The sequence below is a fragment of the Vespula vulgaris genome, chromosome 17 (genome assembly GCF_905475345.1).
Source record: "Vespula vulgaris chromosome 17, iyVesVulg1.1, whole genome shotgun sequence".
NCBI lineage: Eukaryota > Metazoa > Arthropoda > Insecta > Hymenoptera > Vespidae > Vespula > Vespula vulgaris.
The window spans coordinates 1,352,087-1,367,781 of NC_066602.1; the positions used below are offsets into that span (position 1 = coordinate 1,352,087).

At 31.5% G+C, this 15,695-nt stretch overlaps 3 long non-coding RNA genes across 27 annotated transcripts in view; 2 read left to right on the forward strand and 1 right to left on the reverse strand.

The window, feature by feature from the left end:
* The window catches only part of LOC127070102 (uncharacterized), a 162,445-nt gene that overhangs the window by 127,450 nt on the left and 19,300 nt on the right, over window positions 1-15,695 (forward strand). The window contains exons 7-9 of the long non-coding RNA XR_007784067.1: window positions 6,153-13,251; window positions 14,877-15,169; window positions 15,309-15,678. This is a non-coding gene — a long non-coding RNA (uncharacterized LOC127070102). The remainder of the gene's footprint in view (window positions 1-6,152; window positions 13,252-14,876; window positions 15,170-15,308; window positions 15,679-15,695) is intronic.
* Window positions 1-15,695, reverse strand: part of LOC127070103 (uncharacterized) — a 155,141-nt gene that overhangs the window by 113,978 nt on the left and 25,468 nt on the right. The gene's annotated exons all lie outside the window — the stretch shown is intronic.
* LOC127070117 (uncharacterized) lies at window positions 138-5,934 on the forward strand. Its single transcript, XR_007784171.1, has 5 exons — window positions 138-587; window positions 4,495-4,813; window positions 4,903-5,077; window positions 5,161-5,344; window positions 5,422-5,934. It is a non-coding gene; the product is annotated as an uncharacterized LOC127070117 (long non-coding RNA).

A 15,695-nucleotide genomic window follows, 5' to 3' on the forward strand; every position in this document is an offset into this window, starting at 1 on the left:
GAAAGAAAAATAGGAAGACAAAACTTATAATGGTCACAACGAAGAACTTTCTCGAAATCGAAATAGTTCTGTTTCACTATGCTACTCTCGAATGGTGGTACGAGGCTAGGGAATATACTCCTTTCAAAGGATCAAAAGGTAAGCGGCTTCGGTCAGAGGGTATAATCGATTGAGTCCGGAAAGGTCCTTCGAAGGGACATCCAATGGTTCGTGCGGATCGTGAGTCAAAGTGAAATTTTTACTTTAATGAGGGTATATTCCTTTGTAAGAAAGAAGATTTCTTCGCGGAATCTTTTTTGATTACATCTTGTTCCACCCTCAGAAGAATTCAAAGCAGTCGAAAAGGGAAAATGGAGATCAATCCTAACGTTAACAGTGTTCTTGGATATCGAACTAATGTTAATTTGGATAGCATTTAGTTAGAAAGTTATATATACCGTAATAATATTTATTTCAATGCCATGAGTGAGATTAGGAACGGCAAAGAAAATATTAAGGCGATTAACATTATTCCAAAAAAGATTTGCGAATCCATGTCGAAGATGAAGAAGAAGAAAAAGGTGATACAGGGGATGAAGAAGTGGAAGGTGATTGTAAATATTATGTTCACGTTTAAAAATACCGAAATGAATTTAAGATAGGTTTAACTTTTGGAATGATTAAACCTGTAGATGTACAAAAGATTTATCGATTTGTTCCAAGTTTACGTCACCTCGTCATGGTTACTCCATCAAATTAAATTAAGTAATCATTCGATTAAATTGAAAGTAGATGAAATGTTGAATTAATTTTCTTAATTGTTTGTCCTAACATTCGTATCGTGTACTGAGAAAATATTCATAATATTTCATTTACATTCGATTAAATTGAAAGTAGAAGAAATGTTGAATTAATTTTCTTAATTGTTTGTCATAACATTCGCATCGTGTACTTAAAAAATATTCAGAATATTAATTTACGTTTTAGAGTAATATTGTAATATCAACAAATTTATTTACTGCGTAGCCAGAATTCTCTTGTTAATACGTTTTAATAGGCAATTGATGAAAATGCATTTGCGTATTACAATTTCCCATATGTATCGTCGCGTACCTTCGAATTAAACGATTCGTTATTATTTCTCTCCATCCGTGAGTGCTCTTATGCGCGCTTGAATATGCCAGTTCAAGTGGAAGAAATGAGTGCTCGCTCCTTTGAGCGTATATTTCCAGTCTGATTTTGTAGATAGGAAAAATATTTTTTCATTTTTTTTCCCCTTATCAAACCATACAGACAATTGGACGATACGACTGGCTGTATAACTCAATTAGATTTTAAATCCATTATCTAATTACCTGCACATTTAATTAAGTCTTCTGCAGATCGATGTACCACGCCTGCTTCAGTTCTATCATTCGAACGACTGCATTTTCCTAAAAATTTACCTCTTATTGGAAAACTTAAATGAATGATCCAATCGTACTTCTTCTTATCAAATACTTGATATATTATGTTATAAACTGTTAGTTCCTATGGAAATATTATATTTCTGCAATCGTTTATTTCTTTTTACGTGTAACTGTGTATAGCAGTGATTTATTATATTTTACGTAACATAATATTTGAATTTTCCGAATTTATCATCGGAATGATTTAACTTCTTAATGAGCGCACAGATAACACTGACGTAACACTTGGTTAGTCATTACTTATCGACATTATTAATATACTTATACTTATCGACTTAATACTTATCGACATAAACAATTAGACAGGTAATCGTATTATCCAAATGTCTGCTTGGTTTGATTAGAGGAAAACAAATGAAAAAATACCTGGCATATTTTCGAGATACGCGAGAAGTTATACGCACACGCGCCCATAGAATCGCACAATCATCCCGTCCATTTGAATAAGCTCACGCATGCGCAAAAGTACGCACCCAGATGGAAAGAGATAATAATAACACGTTCAATATGAAGGTACTTGACGATATATATAGGGGAAAATATTACGCACCTGCAGATCATTATACCTCGAATGAATCATTAAAACGAGAATGCGAGATAAGCAGCAAATTAGTTGGTCGAAATCCCTATATTATTGAACACGTACATTAAATATTATAAACATTCTTTAAGTGCATATCGTGAATATCATGATAACCAATTTGGAAGATTGAACTAAACAATTCTTCTCTTTTCAATTATATTAAAAAATTATTTAAACTGACTATGATAATCGCTTTAATAATTAGTTTAACAAATGGTTTAAATAATTATTTAAACCGGTATAACGTTGATATGATGACGCAAACGTATACTGAATATTCGACGTATAATTTAAAAGTGTTCCCTGGCTAACATTAATATCCCGAAAAACGGTGAATTTTTTAATCGTACATGCAGAATTAATCATTTTCAAAGATAAACCTTTCTGAATACCATTTCAATTCCATTTTAGTCCAGATTCCGTTTGCAACAGCGAACTGTTCTTTAACAAATATCACTCAACATATTCGATTACATCCTCTAAATAAAGCCTTTTTTTAAATTCTTAAAGTTTGGATCCTTTCAATAAGATATATTCCTTTTCCTCCTATAACCCTTCGAATGTAGCTTTATAAAACAATGCCATATTAACCTCGTCAAGGATTTTTGTGACTGCCTTTATAAATGTTTTGTTTTCTTGCTGGTTAATTTCGATCATATAATGAAGATGGTGTGGAAATCAATACTACGGTTCACGTAAAGACTAGGACGATGTTTGAAAAGGAAGCGTGCTGGGTTTGAAAAAAGCCTTCTTATCAAACCCAGCACGTCGATTGATAATATGACAAGGAAGCTCTAAAAATGTTTTGGAAACTATTGATGACTTTAGATAATTGAATACTGCCGATCGATACTATGTATTTCATTATCCAAACATAAGATATATGGATATATATTTTCTTTTCTTCCTTTTTTTATATTCGAGTTAAAATATAAAGCGTCATATCACTGGCTAAGAACTGTAACAAAAAAGTAAAAATGTTAATGCACAACGCTTCCGATGATAACATCCGACAACTTCGAAATTTAAATGATTGGCACTCCATGACAGGTGAAGAATTTGAAATGATCATAATGAAATATATAATGGATCATAACGAAAAAGCAAATACTTCTCATGATGATGAATTCACCAATGATATTATTTTTAATATGACCAAAAGAGATAGGGAAAACAATATTTTTTGCATGAGAAGCATTTTTGGTCGATTTTGACAGATAGCAATCAAAAAATGTATAATTACGTTCACAAGATATTTTTATTATGAGATAATATCAACAAGAAAACTAATTTTTTTTTTAATCAGTATTAATCTTTTGTAGGGAGCGATCGATAAAGTTGAAGCAAAAGACCATGTTGCAATACGCAGATATCCAAAGTCGATTATACCATATGATAATTAAAAAGGGAAAAATATTCATCGAGAAATCAATTTCCCCTTAATCCATGTCCCATTAAGCTCTTTCGGCTCGTTAGATCGCGTAATAGTAAATTTTAATCGACTTACATAAATCGTGTTCAAATGAAATACGTAAAGGAGAAAAAGATAATATTACGAAAAAAAAATTGTCTTCTCTGAATACAATCTTCATTACAACGTCATAAAAAAAGAGAGATATGTAAAAAAAGAGAGTGTTAACTTAAGTAATAGAAGAAGAATAGAAAATAATATTACGAAAAAAATTGTCAAACAATATTTTTTACTCAAAATTAATTTTTATTGATATATACTTTAACGTCAAGAACAGGAAGAAATTTTCAAAATTCTTTAGTTAACTTCTAATTTCAGACTGTGAAAAGTAGGAACGAAAGAAGAACATAGAAAAAAAGAATAATTATTCATCGAATCAATAAATATCAATAGAGAAATTCATTTCCTCAGAGCTTATGACCTTTTTGGTTCTTTCAATCGTATGATAGGAAATATTGATTAACCTACATAAAACCCTGTAGCAGAGGGTTCCCTCCTGGTCGTTAGGTAAACTACCCAAAGGGATTTGTGGGGTATGAATTGCCTGTAAGAATATGGCGATAAAGCTGTGCGTCATTCCTTCGGAATTTGTCGAACTAGAAATACGTGAGCGAGTGTCGTACAAGAAATATTTGTTACGTGTGTACTTCATACGTTCCAAAGGGTAGTTTTACAAGGAGTTCAAGCGGTGGAAACAATTTCTTCGTTTTCACTAGTCTTGTGTTTCTGTTATCAATGTAAGGTGAATTTATCTGTAGGCATTAGTATGTAATTTATTATAAAATTTCAATTATATATTATGGAAATAAAACTGATTCTCGTGATCAATACCATCTTAATTATTGTTTGTTGCTTTTCGGAAAAGATACTTTACATCACTTAAAATGGCGTAATCCGATTTGCCTTCGATAACTATATATGCATACTATTAGATGAACAATTGAATGTCTATCGTAAGTCTGAACTAATCTACGAATTTTAAATTGTTTCAGAGATATACTAAAGGAAACGAAGGCGGAGGCAGGAAAAGTTCCAATAGCCTGCAAGTATTACAAAGGCCCGAGTTGACTGATATTTGAATTATAATTCCAAAGAAGATATATGAAATTTCACTATCTCGTGTTAATGAAGTATTCTATATCCGAAGTGAAACATATTTACTTTGGCCTGTTCTTCCTTATATCCGGCGATAAATCCTACATGGATAGTACAAATGCAATCAACCAGATTATGATATGAAAAGTTCCTTTTTCTTCTTATATTTAAGTGGAAGATCAGTGAATGGTTTGTTTATCGAATTTTAGAGATACGGTACAAATTTGTTGTTCTTAAATGTACTGTCGAATATAAAATCTGTATCATAGGGATGTTTTATAATAATTTATTGAATTTTTACGCAGATTTTATGATAGCGACGATAATATTTCTATTAATGAGTTGGACATTAAGTCACTTAACTCTAGCTGTCATATATGTATTATATTAATGTGTATAATTCAAGAACCCATATATTTTTCACCTTTGTAAAGAAGAATATTTGATATGGGAAGCAAGATGTTCGATGAAAGAGAGGAGGTGAATAATAATATATGAATAAAAATTTCAATATTTTTTCATAGAATTTTGCGTTACATGTCATTCGTCATTTAATGTGTCAGATCGTAAAAGGGGCGGAGGTAGCTGACTCTGCTCACGAATTTATTAAAAAACTTGTAAATGATATGGAACCCAAGTTGATGAGAGAGGCACCAAATTATCCGACGTATAGAAGTAAACATGTTGCTACTGGTAGAGCATTACTCTAGCAACCATCGACATCAATATTGAATTTTAATAAACGAGGTACGAAGAGATCAGATATAATTAACTTGTCATGTATCTTATCCAATTTTCTATATTAATTTCATCTTTTATAATAGAGCGCATTGGATCGTGAAATTAGAAGAGCGGTTCAAGATGCAGATAGAATTTTAACCAAGGAAGGAACATCGTTAGCGATAGTTCATATATGCATTATGTGATTGGGAATACCTAGGAAGAAGAAAAAGAAGAAAAAACATTTGTGCTTGACGACGAAGTTTGGAAAGACCATTAGGGCGTTAGTTTATAAAGCGTCGGAAGGTAGTACGAGGAAATGGGAGGGATTTACTTCTCCCAAAGGATCCAAACGTAAGCGGCTTTAGTTGGAGGGTATACGTGATTGTACGTAGAATGATTTTTTAAGGGATCGTACGATGTTCCATGCGGGTCATGGATCGAAGGGGAATGGAAATGAAACTGAGGGAGGTTTATCATACAAAATAATTCAACATACAGGGACGAATAAAAGATTCAACATTTTTGGAAATAATAACGATAGCAGGAGTATACTTTTAAATTATACGTGAAATAAAAAGTCCACGTTCGCATCATCGTTATTCCATCGATTTAAATTAAGTAACAGTTCGCTACAATTAAAAAAGGAGAAATGTTGAATCCCATATTTCAAATTGTTTGTCATCATATTCACGACATGTAGTTAAAAAATATTCGTAATATTTTATTAGCGTTTTTCATAAATATTATATATATACACACGGTGAGATGAACGTACCCCGAATATTTAACGCAAAATTTATGTTTTCCCGAGCTAACAGCACAATTTCAATAGGAAACATCAGTGAAATACGGATTTCCCAAACAGTAGCAGTGCAAACACTCGATCCGCCCAAATCACTCACTAACTGTGTGGTTCTCTCGAAGAGGAAATACGTGAAACAGACGATAGTGAGATGGGGAAATAAAGAAATATGAGAAGAGATTTTCTCCGAATACATTTTTTCTATTATCGTGCAATAATGGAAATGAATTCTAGGATAACTTAAGCAACATATATATGTTTACAAGATAAGAAGGCGATATTTGAAGGAAATGTTTTTAAGGAAAATGGAAGTAGATGTAACTTCCTACGAAAAAATTGTTTTACAACACAATATTTTACAATACGAAGTACATAGTTCGAAAATTGTAATATCAGTAATACCAAATAATATTAGAACACTATTTTTGAGTACAACTTGAACTTACGAAAGATGATACATTACATATTTCGTATATGATATTACGATTACTTTCTAAAAATTAATGTTGATAATTACAATAATTATTATTTTTGATATTATTATTAAAATAATTTGAAATTATTAATACAGAAATCGTTAATAATAATTAATTATATTATAAATAATTACAGTTTTATGTGCATATTGCAATTAAAAAAGAGAAAAATAACTGTCAATTTCGTAAGAAGATTCCAAGTTTTATGACATAATTTTTCAAGTGCATAAAGGAAATAAAAATATAACAACATAGTTACAGGAGAGGGGAAATTTTTCATCCCCAAACTAGAAAATTAAAATCTAGGAATCTTGGTCTTCTAACGAGATGACGTGGGATTAATTTAACCAGGGGAAGTCATTCCTTCCGTGATTTTCGACCCAGTAATACGCAAGTATATGTTATACGCGAAATAATCCCTAGCTCTCATACGTCCGAAAGACGAGCTTTATAAGTAATAAAAACCATTGAAACACCATTATCACTAGTCATTCTATTATTGTATCAATATACTTTAAATTCAGCAGTAGCCATTTGTATAAGATTTATTAGAAAATTTCATTGCTATATTATAGAAGTTACCGGATAAGTACTCCACTTTGGGTTTCCTACCATTTGGAATATTGGTGATAAGTTCACTTATAAATAAAAATACTTTCTTCGGCTGCATATAATCTACGAAAATATTAATAAATTATTATAAGATATATAGATATGATATAGATTTCATATTCCACATTACATTTTAGAATAAAAAATATATCTTATCTCTAAAATATCTTACCATTCAATAAATACAGCATTGATTGATTTTACATTTAAACATAAATGTAAAAAGGAAAATGTTTTCGTAAATTAATCTCGTTGATGGTCTGGCTTGATTTGAATTATCCATATAGAGCGTATCGTCGGATGTACGGAAGAACAGAAAGTGTCAATGCAAATGTGTTTCACTTTGGATGTGCAATGGTGGAGCGTAGTTGAACTTTTCGTATCTACTTTGGAATTGCAATTCAAATATAAGTGAATTCGGCTCCTTTGCAATACATTGAGACTATTGGAACTGCTTTCGTCTTCGGTTGGTTTAATATATCTCTGAAACAAAATAAGATTCGTAGATTAGTTAAGACTTACGGAAGCCATTCAATTGTTCATCTAATTGTATTGTTTAGGAAAATAAATGTTGTTACAGCCATTTAAGTGATATAAAGTAACTTTTCCGAAAGGCAACAAACAATAATTTAGATATTATTAATCACGAAAATCAATTTCATTTCCATAATACAAAATTGAAATTTTATAATAAATCACGAAGTAATCATTACTAACAAATTTACCTTATATTGATAGCTTAAACAAATGACTAGTAAGAATGAAGAAATTGCTTCAACCGCCTGAATTACTTATATAACTGATCCCTGGGACGTATGAAGTATGCACGAACGAATATTTGTTGTACCACACTCGCTGGCGTATTACTAGTTCGACAAGCACCGAAGGAATGAGATGAACATGAATGAACAGATTCATCGCCGTCCGCCGAACGGCGGTATTATACCCCGCCCAGTCCCTTGATTTGCTGATCGATCGAACACTATGGCGCCCTCTGCACAGGATTATTACACTTGACGTAGATTAATAAATATATCCAAAGAACCAAGATGGTCATACGCTACCAGGAAATGAATTTCTTTCGTATCTTTTTTCCCCTCCTTCTCTTTACAATTTCAAATTAGAAATTAATTACAGAATTCTGAAAATTGACTAATATGTTTCTGCCTGTATTTGTCGTTAAAAAGATTTATCTTTAAGTGTTAATTTCGAGCAAACAATATTGATGGACAATTTTTTTTGTAATTTTACTTTCTGTTCTTTTTCTACTATTTAAGATAACCATCACTTTCTTACACATCTGTCTTTTTTTATAACGCAATAGGAAAGAATATGGATTACGAGAAAATCATTTGTCACTTTTCTTTCCTAATATCAACTTCATCTCTTTTACGTATTTTATTTGGACACCATTTACGTAAGACAATCAAAATTTCCTATTACGCGATTGAACGACTCGGAAAGGCATAATTGGATTTGGAAATGAATTTCTTGATGAATATTAATGTAACGATAGATAGATTTATTGCAGGGTCATCCGGCGTTGCATGCGGAACATGGATCAAAAAAACTTGAAATGCACGTGAGTGAGGTATATTTTGCAAAATGATTCAACACGTAAGGACGATCAATAGCTTCGCCGTTGTTCGGGATATTAGTTTTAGCCAGGGAATACTTTTAAATTATGCGTCGAATATTCAATGTACGTTCGCGTGACCATGTCAAAGTTATACCAGTTTTAATAATTTTTTAGTATAATTCAAGAGAGAAGAAACGTTAAAATCATGGTTCCAAATTGGTTATCACAATATTCACGACACGGACTTAAATAATATTCATAATATTTAATATACATCTTTAGTAATATAGGGATTTGGACCAATTAATTTGCTGCATAGCACGAATTCTCATGTTAATGAATGTTTCGAGGTATAATGATTTGCAGGTGCATGATACGTTCTCCCATACTTATCGTCAAATACCTTCATACTGAATCTATTATTATTATCTCTCTCCAAAGACCTATATTGAAATGTGATTTATACGAATTATTTATTTATTATCCGTTTTCAGGAGAATTAATAATGTGAATTGAAATTATAGAAACATTCTCTTATATAGTATCATATAAGAATATATGTACTTAATTTTAATTTTTCTTGAATTACTTTAAATTTATTTTTTAATCTTCTCCTTATTAATAAATTTAAACAAAAAATCGTTAAAAAAAGAGGGACGAAACATTTATCTGCAGCCGAGTTTACACATATCCATACAAGGCAAATATATGAAAATATGAAATCGATATCGGATGGTACACTTTTCAGATGTATATTCCTCCGCTTTTTTTCTTAATATCTTCTTTTTTTTATATAAATTTTTGGTTTGATTACATTTTATCTTTTAATTTGCTTTATTATTATATTTTAAATCATATGCCTGATAATTCACAAATAGATATAGATACTTCATCAATATGTGGACGAATATATAAATAAATAAGAAAATAAATGTTATTAGATTTTAGTACATAGTGATATATATATATATATATATATATATATATATATATATATATATATATATATATATGTATATAGAGATGGTATATGTAAAAATAAAGAAGATTCCTTTTATTAACGTAACATATACAAGAAAAAATATATACGTTTATCGCTAAAGTAATTTTAAACAAAATGTAATGAACTTACGAAGGAGTAGTGAAATTAGTTTTATTTCAGTCCGTTAATAATTATGTCCTATAAGACTGGATGAATAGAAACAATTAGCCCTAACTAATGCATTGAGATTGATAGATCGGAATAAAAAAAATTCAAATATGATTTATGTTATCGACAGCATGTTGTAAAAAATGATATAGATGATATATCCCAATATCGTAGGTTTTAAACTTATATTTTATTCTGGATCTCCTCCTTCTTGATCTCTCAGAAACTTGCTTAGACGAATTGATTTATAATAAACAGCTTCTACTGCCATTGAAAAATGTCATAACTTCAAGTATCGAATCACCATGGTTTTTCTTCTCCACCATTTATTTTGGTTCCAACTATTCTTCATAAATTGATAAGATATGTCATCTCCCATAACTTTATCACTATGTTACCAATAATTTTGGATCGATCTTACCGTAAAGGGAATGTTTCTGTTTGCTTCTATCTTTCTTTATTCCTTTTGAATGTTTTTTTTCCATTTAATTCCTCTATTCTTCATTCTCCATACACTTATCTTTTCGAACATTTCACATTGTAAAAATCGAATTGTGTTAATCTTATTTCCGAGGAGGAAATTTTCTTTAGCATTCAATTAAACATATTTATTTATTTTCTTCGACGACCTTATCAAGAACCATTCATGACCTTAATAAGAAAGTAGAACTCAAAATACTGTATTTAAAAGGAATGGCAATCTCATGCAAAAGCTGCTTTTCTACGATATTTATAAATTATATTTTGCGCAATACGGATCGGTTCATGGAATAACGATGAATAGAAAGAAGTATTACAGATCTTTACTATTCTCGGGGAAGTATAATATAAATGATTATTATAAGTAGGCTTATTGAGATATTTAACCATTCGAGTAAAATATTAGAAAAATACTAAGTAAATAAGAAATATTATATTACTAGAAATATAATGATTTCGTTGCTATACTCGGTTATAGGTAAGGAGAAAGGAACGAATCCAGAAAGATAATATTTTCCGTGGAACTATTTAGTTTGGAACATAATATACGAAGTATGTGATATAACGAAGCATAATTGGATCATTCCTTGAAATTTTCCAGTGGGAAATACATTTTTCGGAAAAAGTATTCGTTCGTATGAAAGAACTAAATTAGTCGTTATTCATCGATCTGCAAACTAATTAATACTGCTAAAGGGGTAATTGAATTACACTGATAATACAATGCTATTATCGAATTGTTTGCTTCCTTTGATGAGAGGAAAACAAATGAAAAAATACATTCCTTCTTATCCAAATAATGGAGGAGATATACGAACGCACGCTCCCAGTTCGCGCACGTATTCCCGCCCACATGGACTAGTGCGCATGAGTGAACACAAGAGCACTGGTGCATGAAGAGGGGTAATAACAAATCGTTTAAGCCGAAGGTACTTAACGGTACGTATAGAAGAACGCAATGTGTACATGCATTTTCATTAAATTCCAATCGAAAGGTATTTCCGCTACGTAATAAATTAACTCGCCCAAATACTTATATTTCTGATAGACGTCCAATACACATTATGTTTAATAAATGACGTGAATATTCTGACAAACAATATGGAATATTGAACCAAACATTTTTTCTCTGTTAATTATGTTGAATAATAATATAAACTGACGGTATAACGATGACACGGTGAGATAACCGTACACTGCATATTTAACGCATAATTTCTATCTACATATATATGATCTATATTCGAGACTCTACAATACAGATCTTATTACATAATTTCGTGTTTCATACTAGGATATACCGTTTTATAAGATACGATAGAAAGTTGTATAGCTTTTGATTATTATTTCACACTATATTTCAAACTGTGCAATTCTTCTTCGAAATGTTATTGTATAATATTGAACAGAAAAGAAAAGAAAATTAGAGTTACCGGATTTATGGTATGTTTGTTCATACATTTTTACGATTTAATCGTATGATCGTATATAGAGCCGACCGTAGTGCAGCTCTTGCCTCTTCCATGATGTTACACCGTGTTTGCTCTCCCTATTGACTCTAAAACTACCTATTGATGAGTCTAACAGGTGGGTTGATTTTCTCGGCTGATACTAGTTGAATTGCTGGCTTTTCGGTCAGTTAATCAATTAGAATAGAGATACATGATGCAATGAGAACGGGAGTACAAAGAGACAAATGGAGCATCTTCGAGATATACATATAATCAATCGAAACGGTATCGTATGTTTTCGTAAATAATCGTATTAGTTTTCTTTTTGTAATTATCATACCTTCCGCTTGCTTGAAGCGAAAGTCTGTTTCAGAGAGTTTGAAAGAGATATTGACGTATTTTTCTGATAGAAATAAAATTCTGAATATAAACTCAAATATTGTGATAAATAGTTAGGAATCTTAAAAAGTATATTAAAAGATTAGTCGATCGATTTTAATATCTTCGGAAGATTCTGAAGTATGTTTAATAAAAATAAAATATCAGAGATCGAAATTTTTTAGGGATCACTTTTTTTCAGTACCACCTCGTAAATCGTTTAATTCCAATAACTATGAAATATGCGGACAGAGCAATTTAAAGGTGCTCGAATATTCACTTTGATATATTGACATTATCATTATCGACATTATTTTCCAAGAAATTCGACCTAAGTTGAAATGTGACTCATCTTTATCCTCACTTTCCGCTTCTTCATCTCCTAAATTTCCATTTTCTTTTCCTTTTTCTTCAACATTGATTAGCAGAACTTACTTTTTGGAATCCTTGTGAATCGTCCTGATATTTTCTTTATCGTTCCCAATCACCCGAACGGCATTGAAATAAACATTATTACGGTACATATAATTTTCTAGTCAATTGCTATCCAAATTAACATTAGTTCGATATTCAAAGACACGGTCAACGTTATTAGAGATCCTTATTTTCCCTTCTCGACAGCGTTGCATACTTCTGAAGATGGAACAAGTTGGAATGAAAGAGGATTCCGGAATGAAATCTTCTTTTCTACGCAGGAATATTTCCCCAATAGAGAAAACATTCACCTTTGATCCACTATCTGCGTGTACCGTCGGACATCTCATGGACAAACTTTCTGAACGCAATCGATTATATCCTCTTACCGAAGCAGCTTAACCTCGGATCCTTTGCAGCGAGATATTTCCTAGCCTCCTACCACCGTTCGAACGTAGCTTTATGAAACAATACAACATGGGAATCGGGACGGTTCGTCGTCATGACCATTAAAAATGTTTTCTTCCTATATCTCTTTCTGGTTATTATCGATTACCTAACGAGCACGGTATAAAAGAAGGTATTAGGAGTAAGTTAAAGACAAGAACGATGTTTCAAAAGGAAATGTCTTGCTATTGATTCCTGCATGATCATTTATAGTAATCCTTAGAAGCACTAGAAAAATTTTGAAAGACGTTGAGAATTTTAGATAATAAAATATCTCCGACCTATCTCTAATTCATTGTGTGCTCTACATGCATGAGATATATGGATATGTATTTTTTTCCCCACTTTTTAAAATTGGGCCTATAATGTGAAGTATCCTGCACTGTCGATGAAATGTAACGAAAAACTGAAAATTTCAAAGGACGATTAGATACTTCTCATGCTGATCACTTCGCCGATTATACAAATTTTTATTATGGAAAAAAGAAATCGGAAAAAACTATTGTTTGCATAAATAACATTTTCGGCCGACGTTTGACAGATGGAAATTACAAATTTGGGTAATAACGCTCACAAGATATTTTTGTTATGAGAAAATTTCAACGATAAAATTAATTCCTTTTCAGTTAATATTAACTCTTAATACGGTGCGATGAATTAATCGAAGCAGAAGCGTTTATCACAATATACAGTAGTGTAAAGTGGATCATTAGATATGGGAGTCAATAGGAAATGGGAACAGTCAGTCGAATTGAAACAGATTGGTCCACAAACCTGTCTCCCCCCACACCAATCTCTTGAGGAACGTTTGATCGCGGAATAAGGAGTTTTGATTGACTGGCCTAAAACGCATCCCAAGAATAACGCGAAAAGAAACATAAATATAATCAATGTTTTTATGTAAATCTATATTCTTTTTCACTATGTAATAAAGAAAGAGAGAAGCTTGTTAACTTGAATAATACAAATAAAACAGAAGATAATATTACGAAACAAATTTTCAAGCAATATTTCTTGCTGGACATTAATATGTATTTTTAAATATTTTAAACGATAAAACTGGGAAAAATATTAATAGTCGATTATCAAAATTCTTTAGTTAATTTCTAGTTGCAAATTGTAAAGAACAGAAGGTATGAAACAAAGAAAAGACCAGAAACAAAAAAGGAAAATAATTTCTCCAGTTAATGGGAGTATCATTGAGAAGTTTTGCTTACTTACTTCCCACCCACGACATTTCGGCTCTTTCTTTGACATAATACGTGGTATTGATTAACTGCATAGAATGTAAATCTCTTTCCACCGAGCCACGCCTCGGAAATTAGCTAGGTCATCCAAGATGGCGATTTGCGGAAGAAACTCTCCCGCAGAAGTCATCTTCTCAATAATTTTTGAAGGAGTAATACGCAAGTAAATGATAGAATGATCGCGTATATATTTCTTACGTCTCAAAAGAAACTTACAAGCAGTTCAAACAGTACTAACAATTCCTTCATTCTCACTAGTCTTTTGTTCGTTATCGATATAAAGTAAATTTATCAGTAGTCATTAGTATATAATTTATTATCAAATTTCAGTTCTATTGTGGTAATGAAATTAACGTAATCTATGCCATCCTAATTATTATTTTGTTGCTTTTCTGAGAGGATGCTATATCTGTCTTAAATGGGCGTAACCCGATTTGCCTTTGATGACTGCATAATTTAAGTGAACAATTGAACGTCTATCCTAAGTCTTAACTAATTTACGAAATTTAAATTATGTCAGAGGTATACGAGACTAACCTAAGGCAAAAGCAATTCCAATTTCTGGGAAGTATTGCAGAGGATCCGTATTGAACGATATCTGGATTCTAATTACGTCCAAAGAAGATATATAGATTTCAACTAAGCCCAATGTGATCATTAAACATTTGACATCCAAAATGATACACTCTTCAATTGGTACTTCCTGTTCTTCCTCACATCCGACGATTCGTTTTACTTGGCTAGTAGAAATGTCCGAAAGTCAACGAGCGTAGGAAATGGAAACGTTTACCTCTTCAGACTTATATTTAAATGGTAAATCAATCAGTGCTGTCTTTATCGAATGTTAAGATATTTTAGAGATAATATATAAATTTTTTATTTTAAAGTGTAATATGGAATATAAAATCTGTATCATAGGTATATTTTATAATAACTTATTGAATTTTTACAGAGATTTTATCTTGGCAACGAGAATATTTCTGTTGATTAGCATTATTGAAGCATATTGAAGCAGAAGCATGTTTCAAGAGACAATTGAAAATTCTAACAAAGGAAGGAATATCATTAGCTATTGTCCATGTATGCATTATGTGATTGTGAATACCTAGGAAGAGGAAAAAGAAGAAAAGACATACGTGCTTGACGACGAAGTTTCTAAAGCCCAATATGGCAATGTTTTATGAAGCTTGGAACAAGGGTACGAGGAAATGGGAAGGACTTACCTTTTTCAAAGCATCTAACTATGAGCGGCTTTAGCTGGAGGGTATAAGCGATTGTGTTCAAAAAGCTTTGTCGAAGAGCCGTCCGACGTTCCATGCGAGGTAAGGGTCAAAGGGGA